Source organism: Leptodactylus fuscus, chromosome 2 (genome assembly GCF_031893055.1).
Source record: "Leptodactylus fuscus isolate aLepFus1 chromosome 2, aLepFus1.hap2, whole genome shotgun sequence".
Lineage (NCBI taxonomy): Eukaryota > Metazoa > Chordata > Amphibia > Anura > Leptodactylidae > Leptodactylus > Leptodactylus fuscus.
This window is the reverse complement of record NC_134266.1, coordinates 125186903-125209730: the sequence shown is the minus strand read 5'-3', so window position 1 is coordinate 125209730 and position 22828 is coordinate 125186903. Positions and strand designations below refer to the sequence as shown.

General features: G+C 39.9%; 1 protein-coding gene across 1 annotated transcript in view; it reads right to left on the bottom strand.

Moving 5' to 3' along the window:
* RSPO1 (R-spondin 1) overlaps positions 1-22218 on the bottom strand; it is a 126261-nt gene extending 104043 nt beyond the window's left edge. The window contains exon 1 of the mRNA XM_075264578.1: positions 21875-22218. The gene's annotated coding sequence lies outside the window, so the exon portion shown is untranslated. The remainder of the gene's footprint in view (positions 1-21874) is intronic.
* Between the last annotated feature and the right edge of the window lie 610 nt (positions 22219-22828).

Below are 22828 nucleotides of genomic sequence, written 5' to 3'. Positions count from 1 at the left end.
TACTGGGGCCTCTGTTCCAACATTTGGTAAGGGTACAAGTGAAGAGAACCCCACCAGCGCAAAATACAAGCTGTTCTTTCTACTGCTTGACATCTATCGATTTCATGTAGCAGACTGCAATGGTTGAGAAAAAAACAAACATGTAAATTGCAGGAAAAAAGGGAGACAGAACGGCCTGAAGGGTAGGCCATAGAGATAGGATGCCTTAGTGTAGGAGAGAACAAATTCACACACAAGTTTAATATTCTATTGCAATAGGGAAGGTATAAGTGTCTGCACTCATGGACACGTCCACTAAGATCTAACTTTCAACTGTTCTGAATGTCCAGGCTGAAGTTACGCAAATTCATTTTATTTCTAAAAAAGAAAGTTGTGCCACTTTATATTACAAGACAGTAATCCTATAGGACAATATCTGACCACTTAAACAAGCCTTGAAATATAACTTTAAAAGGATATTCCCATGTACATAACCATTATTACATTTGTAAATAATTAAAAGTGAATTATTTTTGCAAATATAAGTACTTAAATATTTTGCATAGTTTTAAAGTTTTGTAAAGTTAGAGTTTTGTATGTCGGCCCATGTATGTATGTCCGTATTATGTATTTTTGTATGTATATAATAAGGGGAGGGCTAAGTAGACGTCACTGCATTCATAATTTTGTACAGTTTTTATTAGGTGTGTACAATGATAAAATAATTTATAGCAAAGCATAGAAAAATCTTTTCCTTAGCGTGTTTTATTTTTTAAAGATATTTTGATATTTTTTAACCATGAGTAATATAACAGCCGGACTTTGCAGAATAATTCTGGCCACATTGCTCATACAAGGCTGCCTATCTGCTCTTTACTGTGCACTCTTGTACTCTTCCAGGACCTAAGGGCTAGAATGCCTGTCAGGCAGTTCTTACTATGCTATTATATCTCAAGCTGTTGCATTCGACCATGAATTTAGTGAATGAGAATCATCAACTACATTGGCTTAAACTGATGAGTTGTGATTAATTAAGTTGTTTCATTCTCTATATCGGAACTGACGAGAGAGGACAATGGCAGAGAGAACAGAGCAGAATCTGATTCAGCGGTTCTACAAAAGGGCACGAATGTTACTGTACAGCAAAACATGCAGCCCTGTTGACTTAGTTACTACATCCTGCCACTTGCGTAATCACGTATCAAGCAAAAAAATTCTAAATGATACATTATTAATAGTAATAATTCTTAAAATAATAGTACATGTGAAGAGAAGCATTGTACTTTGTGTGTTTATGTCTTTCTAAATATCTGGGGAAGGTACTCATTGATAATCTTTACATGCTATATTGTGGTATTTTATACTTTATGATTTATATATAAGAAAAGGTTTAAAATGTTTTGTATACTAACCTAAGTAAGTTAAAAATACACATGGGTTTTGCCTTGGGCATAGCATAGGTAAGATACATTTTACATTTTTGTTAGCCGAATACTCATGCTTTCCCCCCAAATCTATTGTCATGGGGAAATCTGCAAAGTAGATGGTGAAACAGTCCTATCAAAATCAGTAGAACTTGGCAGACATTAATCTGATGTGTATGGCCAGTTTAACAGACTTGAAGACATCAAAGGGACAGGAAAAGTTTTCTGTATATATTTGTGCAGATTTCATGACAGAATTACTAAAGAAATTGCTCTGTACTTATTACAATGCCTGACAATGGTTGCAAATTCCTATCTCTGAATCTGATGATTTCAGTAATTCAATTCTGTGTACCAGGCTTTCTGATGTGATAAATAATAGGAAATTACTAATAATCTAATGAAGGTCTATTCCATCAATTGCTCCACATGGGGCATGAAAGCGACAAAAATTTATTCAATAATAGTACTCCAGACCCCAGAGTATAACACACAGAGGCCCAGGAGAGGTGATGAAAAATAAAAACAATGTTACTCACCTCCCCTAGACTCCAGTGGGGATTCCTGTTCTCTTTGGTGTTTCTGCCTGATGTCAAAGATTGCTGATAGGGCGTCAGGGGCTATTTTGACGTCATGACAGGAGCATGGGAGAGAACAGAGATCTGCACCGGTGTCCAGGGAAGGTAAGTAATATATATGATCACCACTCCTGGGCCTCCACTTATTATACTCTAGGCTCTGAAGAGACCCCTAAGTATAGTAATAACATATCAGTGGCGAGCCCCAACAATTTCAGGTTCAGCTGGCCACCAAATTTCTGAAAAATTCGTTGGGGACACTGTAGGATACTATACTATGTGGAGTGGCTAATATGGGACATTATAATATGTGATGGGGCCACTATGATACATTAAACTGTGTGGAGAGGCCTCTATGAGACATTATACTGCGTGGAGAGGCCTCTTTGCAACAATATACCATGTGGAGAGGCCACTAAGGGACATCATACCATGTGGAGAGGCTGCTATGGGTCATTATACCATGTGGAGGGGCCGCTATGGGACATTATACTATGTGGACAGAATGCCAAGGGAACATTATGCTGTGTGGCGTCACTGCAATGGGACATTATACCGTGTGGAGTGGACGCTATGGGACATAATACCATGTGGATGAGCAACTATGGGATATTATACTGTGTTAAGGGACTGCTATGGATCATTATACTGTGTGGAGGGGCCACTATGGAACATTATTCTGTATGATGGTATGTGTTTGTAAAAAAAACACTGGAAGTTTTGCAATAAAATTGTACTCATTTTTTTGTGCAAAAATGCACCATGTGAATACAGCTTTATTTTTAACTGAAAGTATCAGTGGCCTAGAACTGGATGCAGCTATAGCTATACTTGCATCCAGATACTTAATGTGAAGCTTCTGTGTTATGGCTTGTGGTGTGTGACTGTAGTATAGAGGCCCTCAACCTTACACTTATTAACTGGCACCCTAAGTACTCCCTCTTTGATTATATCATTCAAATCAGCATTCCGTACAAAAAAGGTTGCCTACCCCTGACGTAGAACATTGAACAGTGACATGTTTCTGTTACAACACATGAAACAGTGAAAGGGAATAGGTTTGTAAACAAAAACCCAGCTTGGATTTAGTTTGGTATTTAGTTTAGTACTACAGGCAAGTTGTCTACAACTCCTACTACTACTACTTCTACAACTACCACTACTACTACTACTACTACTGCTGCTACTACTACTACTACTACTACTACTTCTACAACTACTACTACTTCTACAACTACTACTACTACTTCTACAACTACTACTTCTACAAATACTACTACTTCTACAACAACTACTACTACTACTTCTACAACTACTACTACTACTACTACTACTACAACTACTACTTCTACAACTACTGCTACTACTACTTCTACAACTACTACTACTACTACGACTACTACTTCTACAACTACTACTACTATGACTACTACTTCTACAACTACTACTACTATGATTACTACTTCTACAACTACTACTTCTACAACTACTTCTACTACTACTACAACTACTACTATGACTACTACTTCTACAACTACTACTACTACTATGACTACTACTTCTACAACTACTACTTCTACTACTACTTCTACAACTACTACTACTACTTCTACAACTACTACTACTACTATGACTACTACTTCTACAACTACTACGACTACTACTTCTACAACTACTACTACTTCTACAACTACTACTACTACTTCTACAACAACAACTACTACTACTACTACTTCTACAACAACAACTGCTACTACTACTACTTCTACAACTACTACTACTACAACTCTACTACAACTACTACTACTACTACTACTACTACTACAACTACTACTACTACTTCTACAACTACTACTGCTACTACTACTTAAAGCTTCAGCAATAAGTATTCTTTCTTAGCACTGCAGTACAGGGCATACTAATACAAAGTGTGTAGAGTCCCACTGAGAGCACACAAAAGTATACAGTTTGCACCTCGTATAATACGTTTATGCTGTAGCTTATGTTATATATAATATGTAAATACTATAGAGGTTGCCGTAATGATTTGATTTGACGGAAAAAGAAAGCTCTGGAAAGGAGGAAGATACCAAAAGTGTTCTCTAGTCCTTCAGAGAGTGATGATGTGCAGAAGGTAGTAAGACTGAGCTACAGCACTTGCTGTTCTGGAGACCACCCAGCCAGCCCTTCCTGCACTTAAAAGTTAAGAGAAAGAAGTGTCATCCTTGTTTTTGGCTGAAGAAACTGAGGAGAGTGTGCCAGTCTAGTATCTGAGGCAGCGGCATAACTGGAAGCTCTTGGGTCTCAATGCAAGACCTGTAAAATGGTCCCTGCCTTGTGCCATTTAGGGTATGGAAGTGACTGCTATCTCTGCACTCCCTATAACTATGCCCCTGATCAGAGGAAATTTGTTATATAAGCCTCAGAACAATAACCCTGCCTGCGCCACATGGCAGACTGTACCTTACATGTAGCCCAGAGTGGGCACTGAGAAAGACTTTTGAGACTTATGAGAAAGAGCTCATAGCTGGCATAGATTTTAGTTGTTATTTATGCCATAAAAATGATGAATCGGGGCAACACGGTGGCTCAGTGGTTAGCCTTGCAACGCTGAAGTCCTGGGTTTGAATCCTACCAGGAACAACATCTGTAAGGAGTTTGTATGTTCTCCATGAGTTTGCATGGATTTCCTCCCATTCTACAAAGACATACTGATAGGAAATTAAATGTACATTGTGCTCCCCAGCGCCGCACCTACCATGAGGCAACCTGAAGCGACCGCTTCAGGCAGCGCTATGACAGGGCCCCAAGGAGGGCGGCATTTTTGCTCACCTAAGCCAGTCCAGGACAAGCTGTCCTGGATTGGCTTAGCACCGAGCGGTGGATTGGGGAGGCCACTGGAGCAGCGCTGCTCCAGCGGCCTTCCCTCACGCTCAGGCAGAGAGCAGGTCCTCTCCGTGCCTGCTCTCTGCCTGTGAACGGCGCTAAGCCCCGCCCCTTGCTCCGCCACATCCCCTCCACTCTGCCCTCTCCTCCCAGGGTGGGAGGGCGGCTTTCTGTCGTTCGCCTCAGGCGGCGAAAGGGGTAGGTTCACCCCTGGTGATCCCTATATGGGGCTCACAATGTACTTAAAAAAGTAAATAAAATAAAATAAAATGATGAATGTGACACAGCCAATGACCATCCTGTGCCCCACCAACTTTAATAACAGTGGGATTGGTGGCGCGTAAATACCACTTTCTACTAAGCAGTAAGTGGCATTGAAAAAGGAGAAAATGCATAATGAATTTCCCCCAGTGTGCTTTGTTATCAGTAAATGGGTGTTTTATGGTTTGGTATTATCAGAAAATGCGGTTAATTGGAAAGATACATAAGGTGCTCTATTACTGACAATGTACATGCTCAAAAGCATTACACTTAAAGGGGGCCTTTCAACACCTCCACCAGCTGCAGTTCTTTGCACCCATTAATAGGTGCTGCTCCACTGATTCCAGCACAGTTGTCATTTTTTTCTCTAGCTCCTACCATTCATAAGTAATCAGTGCAGTTAGTGTTGATGCCTGATAAGCCATTTAGGCTCAAGTGGGTGGTGTCAGGAGCAGACAGACAAGGGGGGCATGATGCTGAGCTTTCTATCACTCTCCAATCAGAGTCAAAAAGTGTCCGAGCTTAGAATCCCATCCACTTTTCTGCTGCTTCCTGAGACCACTCTCCTGATAGTACAGATTGCTCTAGAATATTAGGGACTAGAGAAAACTCCAACTGTGCCAGAATCAGTGAAACAGTTCCTATTAAATTCTACAAAGGATTAGAGATGGTGGAGTTGAATAAAGGTTTTCTTTTAAATGATGCAAGCTAAACAGCAATATATTCTTTTGTATTATTTAAGCATTTTGTTTTATGTTATTTCTAAATGCAACACATACCCTGTTTCCCCGAAAATAAGACATTCCCCCCCTTAACCTCCTGGACCACCTACAACCAGCAGTCATGCCGACGCTCCGCTAAGGAAGCGCCGGCATGGCTGCCGATTGTACCCCGCTTCAGCCGCTGCATAAGACATCCCCCGAAAAAAGGACAGGTCATATATTTCGGAAGAGAATTTAATATAAGACACTGTCTTATTTTAAGGGAAACAGGGTACTGGAGATGGCAAGAACAAATGGCAGTCATAGTTGCCACTATTGGTTGCTTCTAGTTTTCCCTAGTTCTTAAAATTCTATATTAGCTTATACAGTTATGGCATCTCATAGACGTTAACTGACTTTTCAACAGAGCTCTGTGAGTACAGTCACCTATATTATTTATTAGAAAATCATAATATCCATATTATGATCAGGGCATCAGGGTGAGTTGCATTGTAGGTCTCACTTATACAGAAGACTGTTGCTCCTGGTCCTCTGCCCTCCTTTGGTAACACCACCTATTATGGGTAAGATACAATAATCATGTGAGTGTATTTGGTCTACTGGTGACTTTGTAACTATGCATTAGTGCTAGCGATTAGAGTCCCAGGAAATCATGTGCGTTTAGTGACACTTTTGTGGCTTATTATGTTGCTTATTATGTAATTACTGTTTTCTATTTCTGTGGACCTAATTGGATTACCTAGATTGGACAATGTACTTTATGAGTTCCTTGATTTTTATTAGGAACTCTGTCCAAATTGTTCATCTGATTTTGATACCCAGTATGACTTTAATTCTGTGTATGTAATTGGTGGCGCATTGAAGCCAGGACCGCAGACTGCGATCTTGCTGCCTTTGGCAAACTTTTTTGGATGGTTCCATCGTCCTTTGAAAATTGTGTTGCATGAATTTTGTGTAATTTTGTATCATTCAATAAAATAATTTTGTATTTTCTTGTATTCCTTGTTGTATGCTGAGTGTCATACTTACCTTTTGTAACCCCCTTCTTGATCATGTATTATACCATAGTAAAAGATACATAATACATTTTAATCACTACCTTATCCTTATAGATCTAGCAATCACATGCCAAAGATAGAAAAATTTGCAGAAATTAGAGACAAGAAGATCCTCCACCCTCTCACAAACTAGGAACAGTTTGGAGGTATGGAGTATATCCAAAGAAATACAACTATCTGGGGTGTTGTTAGGAAACACACATGGAAGTTTTAGAACTATAGATAATCAGAATATAGTGTTCTCAGCGGAGCGTCAGGAATGCATTATATTACAGTGTCTATTAGTCTGGCCAACTGGAAGGCTATAGAGTGTAAAATGAGACTTAAATGTCTTCCACTGCTAAGCAGACCTCTACAAAATCAACACTGCTGCATCACACCGTTCACGGCTGACTTACAATGGTTTCCTGCACATGCAGTTAAAGCTTTAGATAAAATACTAGAGCTAATAGGTCCTAAGGTGATAATAAAACTGGAAACAGGGTCTTGATTTAGCTTGGCTTCATAGATAGCTACTACAACAAAGCTACAAAGTCTTGAACGCTGCAGATGGAAGGTGACAGGAACATGAGGAATTCCTTGCCAAATGTACTTAGAAATGTAGAAAATAAAGCATTAACAGTAAAATAAAAGAAACAACTATTACTAGCAGCCAGACCATCGACATGTTAGATAGTAAAGATAGGTTTTTATTCACACTAGAGATTGAAAATATGGTAGTTTGTATAGTAGGTACTATAGTTAGTAGACCTCAGTATGATCTTAATAACTTGTGTAATGTATTAGGAATCAAAGACAAAAGATATTGACCTGATTTAGTTAAAAGCTCTGTAGATATATATAAGTCTCGTATTGTTCTTTATGAACTCCAGGTGCCAAATGAGGGGCAACAAAGATTAAGGGTCCCAGCAACCCAGACCTACTTATCCCTTGTCCTGTAGATAGAGGATAAGTGTCCATAATGGGAGAAACCCTTTAAGGACAAGCTCGGACTGGCCCACAAATGAACATGTGAATCCCCTGGTGGGTCTGCAACTTACCCCGGGATGGCACAGTACACTCATTGTACTCCATACAGATACTCATACACATCCCAACTATTCTATATGATAGTATAATGTGTTGGATAGATTATTTTAACTAGCCAGTTTATTTTATTTATACCGTAGACACATTGGACATCTAAGGTGACATATAGACACGGTCAGGGCCCCATCTTTTCAATCACACTACAGAGGTCCCCATTACAAGGGCACATATTCCTGGCTGCCCTAGTTCAAAGCAAGAGCCAGGTAACAGACTATTCACAGGACCCCAGCACAGTCCGAGGTAAGGGCAGCAAGCTATTAATGCAAAAAAATAAATAAACGTGTGACATTTAAGGAATTTGTCAATTAAAATTTGCATGTACAGGGGGTTTCATGTCCGGTCACTCTGTCCAACATTGATTAAGGATACCCTCCCACACTAATTCCTAGTATTTTTATTCATACAGGGAAATACAGATTGGTAATATTTTTAGATTTTAGGTGTCTAGGTTGAACACTGCATCTATTATTTCTGGCCTGCCGTACCCTTTGTCCAGCATAGTAATGCTGTATTTTTATAGACGAGGTTGGCTAACTTACAAGGACTCAGTAATGCTAATAGTACAGTCTAGGAATACTCCTCACTACATGTCACAATTGTCAGAGGTATCTTGAAAGCTGCTGAGTTACAAATGATGTTGGCTGGCTTACTGTGCTGGAATTATTCATGCCCATAAATAACATAGACGACATGCTCATACTGAGTGCGGTTAGTTAATGGTCAGGGGTCACTATTGCTCTATTTTACAGACACATTACCCCCTCACTTAACAGAATTTATACACCGTGAGAGACCCATAAAATACACACAAGACAGAGGAATTATATCCTAAAAATGTGTTTGAACAAGAGGTCATGATCTGAGTGGACAGCTCAGGGGAGATGTGAGGAAGTTGTACTTTTCATAAGGTATTCCTAAAGCCATCCCATGGTAAAATGCTTTTATGGCTTCAGAGCAGGGGAGGAAATATATAAAATAATGAAAAATGTGAGCAATATAACTACTAGGTATAAATATTGCACAATATGCGACAACTATGAAGGATATAGAAGACGCTGTTCCCTTATGTGAAGGTTTTATATTAAAGCTGCATGTTCTGCTTGACACATGGAAATAATTATCAGTGGTGTTATGTTTTAGATGTGATCTTTGCCACATTTGGTGTTGGGAAATTATTTAATATATAACAAATGTGTCATTTTAGATATGTAAATGTCTTGCTTACTGCAGTTTTGTGGCTTTTGCAGCTGATCGGGAGGTGTCTAAAACAAGGTGTAAGATGCATCACTGACAAAGAGAACAAATGTTCGATTGCACAACCCTTAACGTCTGCCATGAGTTTCACATAGACATTGATAAACTTTATAGCCTTGTCGTAGTCAATATACAAGGGGGATTATGGTGTGATTGTGAGTCACAACAATGTCACAAAACCCCCCAGCAAAAGTACATGTTTGACATTCTATTTTCAGTAGTGGTATTTAATTAAAGATACAGTGCAGGGTAATGTTTCTAGATACGTACCGTGAGTATATATGTGTGTATGTTATGTGTATACTGTCTATATGTGATAATTCATATTGATATAACAGCCTTTAAAGATCTGTATATAGGAAAAAAACTCTGATATCGGAACAGATAAAGTGCCAGATCTTGGTCAACAATTTGGTCAACTTGAAGAGCCACAGGGCAAAAGTAAAATAGGAAGCTGTCATATTGAACATGGTGTCTCATCAATAGGCAGTATATTACAGGAGTCCAGTGGGTGGTCCTACTAAGTGACTGACAACCTTCTCATACCAATGTGCAAGCTGACATTCATTCAGTTGGAAAAGCCACTAAAACCCTGGGCACAGGAACATAAATGAAAAATGTTAACTTCTACTGAATCTGTTTTTGCAAAATTATATATCAATCTGTTCAGCTCCTCCTTCCCCAATAATATGCTGCTGGGATTATGGACTCCATATATAGTGTGGCAGGTTCCCATTATTACTTTCTCTTGGTTACCTTCAATTGACCTCTTGGCAGATATACACAGAAGAAAAATATCCCAGACTCAGGAGTCCATATGTGGTGGATGTCAGCTTTATTACTTAGATACCCAATGATTGAAGTCTGGGCTAACTCTCATTACAGGCATTTAACCCCTATTAATGCGCAGTAACACATAATATGGTTTAATAAGTAAACAGTTAATAACTTGTCTCTGTTCCACCTAAAATGAAACTCCATGTCTGTAGAATAGATATGGCTGTAAAAAGATAATACAAGAGCGGCAGTTCAGTATATATGATGAGGATGATACAGTTCATCATGTTCTCTGTACCTGACACAGATCGTATATATGGAAAAGTTGGTATATTATTATTTTGTGTTCTCTGTTTCTTGATATAGGGACTGGCGAATAGACCTGAAGTTTCAGGGTAGAGGGAGTGGCGCTGTGGCGTAAAGACCACACACCTTGCAGGTTAAACTTCGGTGGCCCAAAGGAGAGAATGGTGGCAGGGATGGTAGGAGATGCCACCGGTGTTACCGTGTCCAAGAGAAGTCAGCCAAGGCTGCGTCTGAACATTCCCCTGCACATTGTTTGGACCTGATCTTGGAAGAGAATGATGGCGCAGGGAATTGCTCTAACCTGATGAGCTATCGCCAGACTCTGCAGAATGATTTCCATTGTTGCCTTGTTCTGATATTTATTATAATGACAGTTTTCTGGTATGAGTTTTAATGGAAATACACGCCAGTTCCTAACTGGTGTGGATCTCAATTCTGGTACAGGGAGGTGTGCCTGATTTATGAAGAAGTCTTTTTCTAAATCGTTCATTCCCTGCACCAGTCGAGGCCTTTATTAAGAGTGGATTATGGTACACCAGCCAATATCTGCCTCTTCATCTCTTCAATCAACTATGTCTGCCTCTCCTCTTAGGTCAGGGGGTCCTCAAAATTTTCAAACAGGGGGCCAGTTTACTGTCCCTCAAATGATTGGAGGGCCAAAATACAGTTTAAAAAAAATAAGATTATATGCTCAACCGTAGCGCCCCCCCCCAACAGTATTATATGCTCCACAGCTGGCCCCCCCACAGTATTATATGCTCCACAGTACACCCCCTATACACAGTATTATATTTTCCTCAGAAATCCCCCTTTTACATAGCATTATCTGCTCCTCAGTACACCCATCCACACTGTATTATATGCTGCTCAGTACGCCCCCTGCACAGTATTATATGCTCTTCAGTATGCCCCCATACACACAGTATTATATGCTCCACAGTACGTCCCTCACAGTATTATATGCTCCTCAGTACACCCCCCACAGTATTATATGCTCCTCAGTACACCCCCCACTGTATTATATGCTCTTCAGTACACACCTACACACACACAGCTATACACACACTTTACCGGATTCTCCGTTAGTGAATGATCCGGGCAATGACACGCAGGTCACATGCGGCAGACCAGACAAATATCCTTGACAGGCCGCATGTGGCCCACAGGCCATAGTTTGAGGACCCCTGTCTTAGGTCATCAAGATCAGTCAAGGCCCCAGTGGTTGAACTACTGTCACCAATAAGATTTTTATAGCTTGTTTAGATTGACATGACATGAAAGTATTTCAGTGGAAACCCTCTAATTTATTATTTATGTGACTTCCTTTTACCTTTGAAAGGCTTTTATTATCCTTTCCATAGACGTGCGGTATGGTAAGCATTTTTTCTATTTACTATGCTGTCTTGGTTCTTCTTGCTTTACCATATCTTCCATATCTGTTAGACATTTATAAAGGATTCAATTTATACAGCATCTAACTCAGGTCTAATTTTATTCTTAGCCCTTAAAGACTGCTTTAGAACAGTGTAAGGAATGCATCTTCTTGCCAGATTCAAATTTCGAAAGAAAAACAGGATGACGCTGTAAAATGGTTGCAGTGCGGATTAATATAGCCAGTTTATGTTCAGCAGATGCTTCATCTGCTTTGCAATGTTTAGAGGAGACATGGCATGGGTTTAGCAGATTGTTCTTTTATACAGAAAAGTGTCATTTGGCTTGTTTAACACTATAGATAAGGCCATATGTGTTATGTGTCAGAACACTTCAGAATTATATGGAAACTATGACATGGGATTTTTGTGCCTTCTAGCAAATGAAGGACCATTTACGATTTTATTAACTTTTTTGATGCTGACATCAATTAGGATGTGCACGCATAAGGATGCTACAAGTTAGTGAAAAAAGCTTCTAGAGAGTCAGTTAAGGCCGGGTTCACACGGAGTTACGTGCCGCGAGATTTGGCACGTAGACGCCGCGTGACCCTTTGCGTGCCGTACACGCTCCCATTCATTTCAATGGGAGCGGGGAGCGTATGCGCCGCGCTAGTTTGCGGCCGTGCATTTATTCACGGCCGCAAACTAGCGCGGCGCATACGCTCCCCGCTCCCATTGAAATGAATGGGAGCGTGTACGGCACGCAAAGGGTCACGCGGCGTCTACGTGCCAAATCTCGCGGCACGTAACTCCGTGTGAACCCGGCCTAAGACGCCTTTTAGATTAGTAAACTTTCCAGTCCGTTCATTCTTAATGCAGCTTAAAGAAGCATTAAAGGGGTTGTCCCATCTCAATGATCATATCTATACTGTTAGCTTATGTAAATTGAAGCCTTTTCCTAAATATATTGCTTTAGAAATTCTGCTTCGTTTACCTGCTATCTGAATTTATTCCCCCCCCATTGTTTACACAGTGTTGCTATAACCAAGGATCTACAGGACAAGTAATGTGACTTACTCACTGCTCTTGCCAGCATGGCAATCCGTTCAGATAATTGCAGTTATGTGATAAAGCCAAGTCTAGGGGCAACACAGTGGCTCAGTGGTTAGCACTGCAACCTTGCAGTGCTGTAGTCCTGGGTTCAAATCCTGCCAGGAACTACATTTGCAAGGAGTTTGTATGTTCTCCCTGTGTTTGCGTGGATTTCCTCCCATTCTACAAAGACTTACTGATAGGAAAAGAATGTACATCATGATCCCTATATGGGGCTTACAATCTACAAAAAAAAAAAAAAAAAAGCCAAGTCTGTTATCTCTCTATGGAAACACACAGATAACACTTTGTTTGTTCCCTACAAGAATCTTCAGATTATGTGACCTGCAGAAGTGTTCTGTGTCCTGTTTAGCAGAAGGGAGGGGAGGAGAGAAATACAGGAAGTGAGAAGCAGAGACTGCAGGCAGCCTGGCTGAAAGGCTGTGATGGGAGAACCCCTTTAAGATGTAGGAGGAACTTGACTGAATACACTTGGAGAAAAGCTATAGAAGTAATCGACTTGTGGATATGACACGAAGCTCTATGGATCATCATTATTTTCCTAAAATCATTTACCAGTAAAGAAGATAAAAAAAGAAGGATTAGGTAGACAAGTCTTACAGGCCATGTTTCCTTTAGCTTTCCTTTGTTTTATCTGAAATATGTTTTTAAACCGTTTGTGGTTTATATTTAAAGGTGGGGCAAATAGTGCTGAGGTTGGTGAACTCTGGTTAACAGAGGTCATTCCATACCAAATAAATAATTATTCATTCCATTTGATCCAATCATTTTCAGGCTGCTGACATTCTCAGGTTGGTATAAATGTATGCAGTCTGATAGTAATAGGGTCAAATGGATTACTATGATTCGGTTGTAAATAGCAATCAGAAGAGAAATCCCATTGCACGATTTAGCAATTTGTTACAGCTGAACCAGTTTTGCAGATTCCTGTCTTATCTATATGTTACTACTTGTACAACTCAGACCAGGTTATGAGGACGTCTGGTCATCAGGGACCAGAATTATGATGGGGAAACCAGTCCTATTTACCTATGCATAGGTGCCAGCTAAATCATAGTCATGCTAAAAGAAAAACAAGGAAGAGATACAATACGACTCTTCTGCCACTAATTCTCCCAGAAAGATTAAGACACAAAGACATAATAAAGACCCCGACAGATTCAAGACATGATTGATTTGTGAAGAGGCTCTGGTCTCCTCATATATCATTTGCTTGCCCATGAACCTGAATAGAGATCTACGCCAGCTAGAAACTTGTGTAGATTTCCATTATTACTCACCAGAAAATGTCTTGAGTCATAATGAATATGTCGAGCCATGATGTCTCCAGCCCGGCCCGCTCAGGCCGCAGTCTGGTGAACAAGGCACAGCACGAGGTTTGTGATATTGTGGCGCATATTTGGCCCTTTCTTGCTCCAAGCAAGAACCACAATACCATCACTCTACTACAGAAAACTAGTGTAGAGGGATTGATAAATTCCCCCAATAAATTAGCCGAACAAAGTGAATAATAATTTTATTCATATGATCCATACAGATGAGGCAGTTGGCAGAAATTGTCAAAAGTGATGATGTTTCTGTTCATCTTTGGACATTATAGTGCGGATACATTTTCAGTTAGTTATTATCCGACAAGATGACATGTGATATCTATTTGGGATTCTTGCATAACTTGACATAACCATTTCCTAATAGTTTGTGTTATCCTCTATTACATGACTTGGAAGTGGCTAGGATCAGTATTGATTTTTCTGCTGTCATCATTTGATAAGCAATTATGGGTGGTATCATTTGTTATGTGGAATCAGATGAACAGTAAACACTTGAGATACTAAACAGTTTTGACATCTGCTTTTCCTAATCACAACATAATTCCAAGCAAGATTTACATGTCCTCTGATCATCAGGTCTGTGCTATAAAGTCCAATTATAATAAACACAGGCAGCTTCTTGTCTCCCATCATTTTACTTCTAATGTTTAACAGTCGTAGAATGAGTAGAACTGACATGACCCTGCACACAAAGAACATGCTGCTGAGAACTATTATATTATACGCTAACCCAATTATTAAAGGAAATTGTCTTCATCTTTTATTATCTCTGCACTCTCAATATTAAAGGGCAACTTTAGTCCAGCTCGAAACCTAACATTTCTATTACAGAGATAGCATAGAACACTTGAATTCCCATTTGTAGAACATTATTGAGCCTCCATGTCACTCAAACACCCATATAACCTCCCAGAAATATCCACTTTGGGGTATGTTAGCAGAAGCCTAATTTCTAACATCTACGCCCAAAAAACACTAGACAATGTGGAAGCTGTGTGACAGGAGAAGAAAAAAAATAGTATTACTTTGAGTGAAAGCAAAATAACAGTATAATGGTATGAGTAAAGGTCCTTCTTACCCTCACTAGGACATACATAGCATAAGAGTTAAAGTGTAAGACTTAATAGTTTCCTAAAAACCACCATCACAAAGGCAAACTCTGAAGAAACACCTTTTGCCAAATGTCCAAACTAACATAAATGCACACTAAACGTCATGATGCCAATAACAAAAAATCCAGATACAAGAACCAGACTATTGAGAATATCCCTCAGAAAATGAAGCCAGAAGACGTCTTGTCTCAACTGTATATGAGTAGGACTAGTCTTACCGGGAAGCCAGACTGGATACTATGCATACCACAAATTGGGGTGGTTTCTGCTAGCAGCACAAGTATTCCTGTATGAGAGAGAATCATCATAAAATGTAGGCACATGCAAGGTAGACATTTGCTCACCTTATACTACCAAAATGAACCCACTCTTTTCAAGGGCAAAACCTAAGAGTTGACCTAATTTTTAAAACCCTACCACTTTCCTGAGTGCATTTTGTCCCTCGGATATCAGAACTCTTCAGAGGACCTATAGTTAGTACCCAACAGGAGTAAGTAACATGCTAGCATGCCCCATCTGTGTTGTCTGAGGAATAGAGTAGCACCATAGCACCATGATTTCCCATACATAGTGCCTAAGAGTTGAGGGTAAAAGAAAGAGGGGGAAAAGAGAGAGAGAGAGAAAGTAAGGAACAAAGAAGAAAAAAAAAGGGGGGGGGGATTGAACCCCAGACTCCGGCACCCAGTACTGACCTACCACCTACCAAGGAGCATCAGCCAACCAGGTCCCTGTATGTCTGAGTACCCTGGAAGAGAAGCCAAGGCATCCAGGCGTCCATGTAAGCCCCATGAACATTTCGGAGAGAAGCGGTAAGATCTTCCATGTCCCTAATATTCTCCACTTTATGGATCCAATGACGGAGGGAAGGGGGGTTGGGTCATTTCCATAGTGCCAGCATGCAAGCCCTGGCTGCATTGAGCATGTGGCGCAGGTATGATCTACGATAAGTACGGAGAGGTAAGTCCAAGAGATGGAACAAGAAAAAGGCCGGCGTGGAAAGGAAGGGAATCTGGAAGACCTGACCAAGCACCCTATGGATCCCATCCCAGAAATCCCTCAGCCAAGCGCAATCCCAAAAAATATTTAAAAGGGTCCCACCTCTGAGCCACAGCACCAGCTGGTAGGGGAGTAGGACATGTAAAATCTATGCAGCTTGCATGGAACATGATACCACTGAGACAAAAGTTTATAACTTGCTCGTGATACTTACTGGCTACTAAACTCTTATGAGCAAACTCGAGAACCCTGGCACATTGAGAGTCAGTTAAAGATACATTCAAGTCTGCCTCCCATTTGGCCAAAAATGGGGATTGGGAGCCCGGAGGAGGGGAAAGCAGAAGCAAATTGAAGTCAGAAAGGAAGTTTCTGATCGGACCGGGAACAGAACTAGCCACCTCAAACTTCACGAGAGGTCTGTCAAATCATGGGGAGTCGGGAAACGATGAGAGGAAATGGGAGAGCTGAAGGGCTCACCACGGGCCTAAAGGGGGAGATCTGGGTCCGAGAGAAGGTCTCGATAAGACTGCCAGGACCCACCTACTCGAAAATGAATGGCCCTCTGTCGACCCATGTCTCTCCATAGCTTAAACAGGCCAGGAAAGAGAGGCCAGCTGGGAAGCCTGGATTACCCAAGATGGGGAACAAAGGTGAGGGGGAGATTTGTTCTTGGGAAAGAACGACCTGCAAACCCGAAGGGTGGGGGCGATGGTAGGGTGAGACTTTAGGGAAGAGGGGCAGAATATGTTTCTTTACTGTTTAGTTGTGTGATGGTAGTATTTAGAAGAATATCTACATATATTTCTCTCACACTGGTTTCTGGCTACCTTGAGTGGATCGATAAATAAAATATGAAATTTATCAAAACTAATGCGGATGACATGTAGAATAGTTGCCCTTAAAAGGATCCTATAATTAGAATCCCTTTTTTTCTAACTAACATGTAGGAATAGCCTTAAGAAAGGCTATTCTTCTCCTAACTTTAGATGTCTTCTCCGAGCCGCTGTTCGGTAGATATTTTGTTTTCCGTCTTTATGCAAATGAGTTCTCCTGCAGGACTGGGGGCGGGCCCCAGTGCTCAAACAGCACTGGGGGTGTCCCCAGTGCTGCGAGAGAGCTCTCCAGTGCCGCATCCATCTTCTTCAGGCCTGGCTTTCAATTCTCTACGCATGCGCAATTGGCTCTGCCAGCGGGCAGAGCCGAGTGCACCTATGCGTGGCCATTTTTTGTAACCGCTTACGCGAGCTCTTGTAGTAAGCGGCCACAAAAAAATGGCCACGTGCAGGTGCAGTCAGCTCTGCCTGAGGCCCACTGGCAGAGCCAATTGCGCATGCATAGAAAATTGAAAGCCAGGCCGGAAGATGACATGTAGAGGCCGGTTCCTGAAGAAGATGGAGGCGGCGCTGGAGCATTCTCTCGCAACACTGGGGACACCCCAGTGCTGTTTGAGCACTGGGGCCTGCCCCCAGTGCTGTGAGGGAACTCATTTGCATTTGTAGTTTTTTTTTACCCAAAGGCAAAAGTGGATTAAATGGAAGGAAAAGGTCTAAGAGTTTCCTTCATATTTTACATTCCTTTTCAAGCCACACCTGACTTTGGCTCAAAGAAAATGCAGCAAAAAATGTAACATGGGGCATTTGCCTAAAATAAAATGGCTTCTTAATATGGACTTTGCAGCCACTTTATTCTGAGCGTAGATACCATTAGGCTCTCTATCTACAGTATGTAGCTTTTTACTTATAAGGTAGAATTACTAAGCCTGTCTAATTTAAAGACAGTGTAAACTTAGGCTAGATAGTCGAGAAGTTGGCTGATAAATCTGATATATCTTCAGACTGAGTTTATACCACCTTAGTACACTTCAAGTGTGAAAAAAAAAATAGTTTTTTTTTTTTTTTTTTTGGGGGGGGGGGTGCATGGTGTCACATATTAAGCCACCCCTCTATCCACTAAACAATGTGAGGGGTACTAGGTTACGTTAAGATGAGACGTCTCTGATAGGATGTTAGCATCTACAATCTTGTGTAGTATTTAATGATATAAGAAGGCAATAAGAAGACAGTTACCCAATAATTGGAGATTTCTTACGGGTGGTTTACTTGCCTATAGTTTAGAATCATATTTCCCTTGCTGTAATATACAAAATTAATGTTGTGACTTCTGGCTAGGATTGTGGTGAGGTTATGTTTATACTCATACTGTGAGCCAGTCTGAACAAACAGATCTTCAGACTATAAACTGCAGTCTCTGACTACAGATGTACCCTTATGCAGCAAAACTAAAAACTCGGTCTAGCAACCGGTATTAGGGTTTAGTCACATAATACAGCCAAATCGAAATTTATTGCCATAATGACTGCAGAAATATGATTCTACAAAGAGCTTTTTATGAAAAGGCAACATAAAGGACTGTCAATCTTGTAAGTCACTGATAGGACCATGACCAGAAGGAACAAGAATGTAAATGAATAAATGGCAGATTTTACTGAATCTATATATCAATCTGTTTAGCTCCTCCTGTTCTATGACATGCTGCCTGCAGATTGCACTGCATTTACCATTTGACAGGTTCCCATTCCAATATCAATGATATTGTATGTGTAAACCCCACAATCAGATTTTTTTTGTGTATTCCAATGTGCATGATAACAACTTTATGAGTATGGGGAATCTGGATTAATATTAGACCATTTAAGGAGACAGAGAAAGCGTATGTCTTTTATAACTTATAGAAACCATGCCAAAGACCAATGAAAGAAACAATATGCTGGCCCATAACTCCTTCCTTCTGCAGCTAGTTTGCCTCTGGCATATGTAGGAAGAAAAATTCAACCTGAAGACTATGTCATTAATAAAACTGTGTGTGATGTCATCTTGGCTTCTACAGCTCAACATCACTAGATAGAGTTACCCTGGGTGGAGCATGAGATCAAATGTGTCTCGTTGCAAAGCTAGAACGTGTTGCTTTATTGACACATATACTATTGTCAAACAAGTCGATCCGATATAATATTGGGTTATTAGGTAGGAAAGATTTAATCAGCTCCGTCATCAGAGCTTTGTATGTCTCCTGAAAAGCAGAAAATGATACTTTTCACTGTAACACTGCCAGGCCCCCCTTTTGCAGAGTGAAAGCGGCAGCTAAAGAGGTATCAGGTGTTAGCAGATTTGTTAGCTCGTAAATGAAAGCCTTTAATCAGTGGGCGTGCCAAGAAAAGAAAGCACATGTTCCTGGCACAGTAACAAGGCCGGGGAAAAACGTTACCTTCAGTGACGAAGCCCAGCTTCTCGGAATTGGATATATGGACCTGACTAGACTTCGTGGAGGCATATTTAATCTTAAGATTTGTGGAAATTCAAAGAAACATAACGATTCATACGTAGTCCAAAGATTTTTCGTGATGTTAATGTTTTGCTCGTAATTTTGTGGTGTCAAGTCTTTAATGTTATTTTGCATATTTGAGAATCTTATTCCAAATGATGTCTTGTTACGAGAGATCTATATACATGTCTATGAGATAAATGTGCTGTATACAATATCTTGTTCTATCTACTTTCGAAGACTGAAGTTGATTATTTCCTTTTGAGTTGATACATCTACTGATATTTAGGATCTGCTATGTAGACATCTACAAGGTAACAAATACTGCTGCAGTAGTTCCTAGTATCCATGATTATAGACTAACTTTTAGCGCATAGCATGCTAATAGATATATTTAATGCTTTGTTACATGGATCTCAAGTATAGAGGTCCTGAGCTGCTTATCATCATCTTGAACCCCTTTAATGTGGTCCTTTTTCTGTAACTCTACTACAAGACTACATCCACTACAATACTTTTAACTAGAACCTTGCTGTATTGTATCATCCTTCATCCCGCTCCCTCTTCAACTCAGAATGTATATGAATAATAATACATTTTATTTATATACCGCCAACATATTCCGCAGCACTTTACAAATTGTATCATCTTTCATCCACAAGGTCCTTGTAATAAATGGAACAGATTTGCTCAAGAATCTTGCTATTTTGTACATGCATCAATTTTAATCTAGAACTCTCTTGTTCTAGCTATATTTCAGTTTTCATGTGGAAAACCATTGTAGTGTATATAGATTAGACTTTGCATAGAAACCTGCTGTGTTGTATAAATGTGTCATTTTTTTACCTTATCTCAACATATCCTGATATAAGAGGTACTGACATTGAAAAGGAAACGTTTGCATTATTTGTGATGCCTGAGAGTGTAACACAAAAGTATATTGTTCTTCAAAGCTGGTCATCTTATACCTCTTATCATATGATATGACAATATGCTTTATTTAGTATTCCATTGTACCATACACATTTCAGTCTATCTGTATCACTCTTCATATTCCACTTGTATAGTATATGCATCAATATTCCCTACTCTTTATACATTTATTGCATATGCATTCATCTACTTTTAACTGTATATACATCGGTCTTTTTCCACAGCCCACTTATACCTTGTATGCTGCAGCCTTGATCTGGCTTTCCCTTCTGATGTCTGAAAATATTGTATTTCAGGTTTACATTATTGACTGCTTAGATTGTCACCTTACTTTTTTGCCATACAGGATACAATTTCTTTTTTACATTTCCCTGCTTGTATCAGTGGCTAGTCAATAAAAAAAAAGTTCAACTTGCTAGCAAAGCGCTATTGGTCAAAAAATAGCTCATTGCTTAAGCATGGCTAAATGTCACAAAACTCACACAAGTGCTATAGTCGCTTTTTTTTCCAACCTCTTAGCAAGGGGGGGAAGCACTGTGTTAGAGAAAATATATAAAGAAAAATCTCTCCACGCCCTCTTTCTCTGTTCTCCGTTGTGGAGTATCTACGACCTAGATATGTCTGGTTTAAATTAAAAAGGAATTGTAAATTTGACCTTGCAGAAGCTACTTTTTCTAAACACATGCACATATTACAGAACAGACCTCACGCTCTCTGTTCCGTGATCCAAATCGTGCAAAAAGAAACCCCCCAAAAATGAACAAGTGAACGTTAGCTTCCAGATCTGATAACTGAAGGATCTTCTTGGCACCCAGCCTATTAAGCAATGCGAAAAGCAAAGAACAAAATCGTTTCAGTAAATCTTTTTGCTTTTTTTACTACTACAGCCTCGACTTCCACGCTGAATGTATGCAGCAGAGATGGGTTGATCATTCGCCTTAGCTTGATATCACGATGTGTTATCTGTTTTACATAGGACTGCAGATACGCCTACTACATTTGCTCAACTAAGTTATCATGACGCACAAGCAATGCAGCTCCAAAGAGTGAAATGACAAATTCAGCTCTGCTACATACTGCCTATCACTGAATGAATGCCTCCTGACAATTAAAGATGTCTGTTTCCCCTGCTAAACTAAACTGTTTGCTTTTTGCCATCAGGATACAATATATCACTGTACGTATACATAAATACATGTACAAAACAGACATATACAAAGGCTTTGCACTGTTCCTAATTGACGATGCAGGGACAGAAATGCTTTTTTTTTTTAAGGAAAATCTAAATTTACAGTATTGATACAGAAATCAACATGAAAGCTTCAAAAAGAAAGGAAATTCTTTAAATTCCAAAACCTTACCTTCAATATAAATTCCACTTGACAGAGTGAATGGATGTGTTTCTAGAAGCAATCCTTTCTTTCTAGAAAATCTCCCCAAAAACCAAAGAAAATGAATAAAAGTCTCCAGAAAGGTTGATTTGATTTTTCTTATTTAAAGGAGAATTGAATTCAGTGTTAAATATCAGCTCTCAGAAGACAGCTAGTGATAACTCCAAGTGGATTGAAGAGAAAAGAGAGAGAGGGCTCTGGCTGTGTCTGTATTGTAGTCCATCAGCAAAACCAAGCGTTCAAGCAGTGAAAAGACCCAGCGTGTTTGCTGCTCTGGCTCCATCCACTTTCATGCAGTCGACTGACTCTCACTTTCCCTCTCACTTTTTTAAATGACCAAAGCATCCAGTTTTTCCCTCTAACTTAAGCCAGATATCTGTTGCATGCAAGTGCCACCTCCTCTAGGGATTAACAGAGAATTTTAACTCTTTGCTTCTCAGTTCTACTTCAGGAGCCAGTGATATAAAGCAGTGAAATACTTCACTTTAAAGGGCTCTTTTACCTTTTATTTTAATACTGAACCTTAATTCGGTCACCAGGTGCAAACCTTCAGGATGGCGGCTGCAGGATCTATATTAATGTATGTATATTCGCATATTTAGAGTAAATGATGTTATGGGTTATTCCCACACAGCCGAAGGATAAGGACTTCAAGCACACTTACAGAATCTAGCTAATGTTAAGCAGTATAATATAACATTTTCTAGCAATTCTAGTAGTCTGTTTCAGATACTTTGCACAACAGCTGACATGTCTCTTCTTAGGTAATACGTATGCATTGTCTCAAGAGACAATGCATCTCTTCTTGGTGTACAGAAAACATAGGTGCTAGTATGGAAGTGGTATTGCTCAGTACGCTCTACGTGTCGGTAATATGGACAAAACAAGCACAATATCACTGCAAATTACAATTGGGCATATATT